This window comes from Panthera uncia (assembly GCF_023721935.1).
Source record: "Panthera uncia isolate 11264 chromosome C1 unlocalized genomic scaffold, Puncia_PCG_1.0 HiC_scaffold_4, whole genome shotgun sequence".
NCBI lineage: Eukaryota > Metazoa > Chordata > Mammalia > Carnivora > Felidae > Panthera > Panthera uncia.
Genome location: NW_026057585.1, coordinates 14333896 through 14337486, shown reverse-complemented (window position 1 = coordinate 14337486; position 3591 = coordinate 14333896). Strand labels below are relative to the sequence as shown.

At 40.9% G+C, this 3591-nt stretch overlaps 1 long non-coding RNA gene across 1 annotated transcript in view; it reads right to left on the bottom strand.

The window, feature by feature from the left end:
- Window positions 1–635: 635 nt before the first annotated feature.
- The window catches only part of LOC125913456 (uncharacterized), a 4608-nt gene continuing 1652 nt past the window's right edge, over window positions 636–3591 (bottom strand). The window contains exons 3-4 of the long non-coding RNA XR_007455033.1: window positions 2099–2168; window positions 636–1780 (exon numbers count right to left, since the gene is read on the bottom strand). This is a non-coding gene — a long non-coding RNA (uncharacterized LOC125913456). The remainder of the gene's footprint in view (window positions 1781–2098; window positions 2169–3591) is intronic.

Below are 3591 nucleotides of genomic sequence, written 5' to 3'. Positions count from 1 at the left end.
ATGGGCAAACCACAGCAGGCATGTGGGGAGGGCAATACCATGGACCAGCTGAGTCACCACTGAGACCAAGGTAAGGGTAGCAGCAATAAGGTGGAGTCCATTCACCAAAGTGGCATTCTGGAATTATTCAGGACAATATCAGATGGATGAGGCAGAGTACCCTGGAGCAGCCACCCACAGCAACCAGAGGACGCGCGGCAGTATTTGCTGCAGCAAGTAGCAGCCGCTGAGGGCTACTGGAACCTTCCTGTCATTTCTGACATGGTATCCCCGCTGGCAATTTTCCCAGAGAATGGCAGAGTTCTAAGGCAAATGCAGGTGCCTTGGGTGGGTCAGGGGGGCTCTTCTGCATCACTGCTGTTGCCCTCCAGTGGCTAGGAGAGATTCCAACCTCAGGACTTTTCTGGTTCCTCCACAACCCACATGTTCAGGCTTACAAACAGCAAGATTTCCTTGCACCTCACACTCTAGATTTTTTCTCTATAAAGGGAAGTAATACAGCACAGTGGACCTGGAGTTTAAACCCTGCCTTTCCTGCCACCACTATAAAGTCCAAAGGACTTTATAGTAGGTATATTAGTAGGTATCTCCTAGGGTTGTTGTGAAGGTAAATGAGATGATGCATACCTAGGAGTTAGCACAGAGCCCACACACAGTAAATGCTCAACGATGTTAGAGAACGTGCCCACAAAGATGCTCACTGATGTGACTCAGAGTAACTCCAGCTCCTTCATTGTTACTTTCAAAGCCCTATAACATTCTGCACGAGAGAAAAGCCTGCTGCTGTACCCTGAACGCCCTGCGACAGTCAAGCGGCCCTAGAAGACATCTACTGCAGGTGGAGAGGTCAGGAGGGGATTTGGCTCTCGCTTCAAGAAGGGGGAAGGGGAGTGAGCATCTGGCAGCAAAGTCCCTTGAGGCCAAGTGGCAGCTGATTCACACAAATGGTATTTGGATCTAGGCGAGGGGAATAAGAGAGGAGCCTTCCCCTGCCTCCCAGAAACTGACTCCTCTCCCATCATCTCAGCTGCCATCTTTCATCACTCGGGCCTCCCCCAGATGTGGCAGCCAGCTTGCTCACACAGAATCCCCTCCCACACCAGCAGCATGTTGAGACTTTGCTGGCTGCCCAGCACTCATAGGGGCTGGGCTCTGGTCCCTTGTATGAAAGGCGGAGAGCTACAGCAGAAAAAAAGTGGGGATGAGGGAAAGGACTAAAAATTGTGGGGTTTTTTTTAATGCATCTGGAGAAAAAATATACCTCACATGTAGGTAGTTTGGGTATTGTGGCAAGAAAAAATGCCCATGTTTAGCAGAGACTAGGACCCATGTTCACAGAGAAAAATCAAAGGTTGGGACAGCTAACAATGCAGAAAGGCAAAATTCTTCCACTTAAACAAGTGCTCCCAGTGAGTCATGGTTGGGGCAGCGTTGGCTCCAGCATCAGTGAGACAATGATGTTTAGCTGCACACAGTGGGAATTAATTGGTTTCATTCAAAGTCACAGTGTAGCCACAGGGGAAAAAATTAATCTTCATTTAAGTATTACCACTACATTTTTCAAAATACAGAAACTTTTTTTTTCCTCTGTTCACATGCAGTTGTTTTCACATGAGCGAAATCCCACTTGGAAATTGTTCTGCCATCACACAACCCTTCTGAAAGTGGTCCATGGTAAATTAGTGTTGTTGAATTCCCACCTCATTCTAAAATGTTTTCTGGAAGAACTTCAGCACTCATTTCCAGTGGCTTCATACATGGACTCCAATACCAATGTTCACTTTTGGTGCATGGATGGGAAAATAAATGCTATTATTTACTAGGAGTCCCAGACCCCGTGCCTAGCATTAGAGGGTTTGCCTAATTTTGCAGATTACAAACATTAATCTCAGAGAGGTGACATCACAGATCTGGGATTCAAACCCGCCCTAGTTCTCTGCAACTGTTATGTGACCTTGATAGAAGGTCATGTTCCACAGCTCCAGTCTTTATATTACTGCCTCAATGGCCAGAGTATCCAGCAAATATTAGATTCTCAATAAATATTTATTCTTGGTCATCGGTTTTACTTCTTTAGGTAGGATGCACCTGAACTTACCTCCTCCTGGGTATTTTATCTTAGGCTAACCGAAGTAAAGCACTCAGCATCTGTAGTTCTCTCCAGAATTCTAAGAGTAAGATTAGAGTATAAAATGAGAATTATATAAAAAACACCAAATGAATCCTATTTATTGGTTACTGAGAGAAGTAACTAAACTTGTGAATTCACATTGCTACTTGGTTGTCCTAGGTTTCTTCATAGCTTTTCAGTAGTCTCAAACGTGGGAAGGGAAATACACTGAATTACTAAGGATGAGGAGAACCCAATGGAGAACTATTGGGTCTAGATGGTGGCTGGCTGCAAGCATTGGGATGCAGGTGCCAGCCATCCAGGTATCCGGTCATTTAGTTGCATGTTCTCCTTCCAGATGCCAGCACAGGCATTAGAGTCTCTTCCCGCCTCATCCCTGCCCATATCTCATGGCAATCCTAATCCTGTGAGGATGAAAATATTGTTACCCCTTTTTACAGATGAAATAACTGGCTTAAAGGACTCAAATAGTTTGTCCAAGATCTCAGAGCCACTGAGTGGCAGAGCTGGGTTACAACCAATTCCCTCTGAGCTCTTAGACTATTAGCTAATACCCTGTTCCAAATAAAACCTTATCAAAATTACACCTCAGGAACCTTCCTGGCTGAGATGGGTAATGACCTACAGAGACTGCATTTCTGATCCAAATCAAACTTAGGCTGAAGGAGACAAAGCAAGGGCCAAAAACAATGATTCATTGCCTACCTTGTGAAAGATGATAGTAATTCTAGGTCAAAGTCTAATGAACGGATGTCTGCATAGCAATTAGCACTGCCAGGCACCCTAGCTGGCAGTCTTGGCAGAACGGCCATAGATTGTCATAGAAACCGGACTTCTCTCTGTCCCAAAGAGGAATCCACTTAGCTGGTCCAGGACAGAGCAGGCTGCTGCTGAGGGCTACACTTCTCTCCCAAGCTGGAATTCTGCTCCTTTAATATCTCCCCAGAGAGAAGCAACTCAAGAAGTTGGGGGAGGGGGATCACAGCAAGACAGGATAGCTGTCTATGAGTATATTAGTAAAAATATACTAGTAAAATGTATAAAAAATATATATTTATATAAATATTTGTAATATATATTTTATGTATTATATGTTACAATATATATATTGCTTTATAATATATAAATTATTATATATTTTATTAGTATATAAACTAATATAATAATATATATTAAATTATTATATTAGTATATAAATATTAGCATATAAGCTATATTATTATACTAGTATATAAATATTAGTATATAAAATAATAGATCATATATAATATATATTTATGTAAAATATAAATTATATGATTATATAAATATATAAATAAAATATAAAATATATTATATATAAAATATTATATATAAAGTATAATAAAATATGTTACATATAAAACATATAAATTATACATGTTATTATATTACATATTATTACATATAATATTACATATTTTTATTATTATAAAACATAA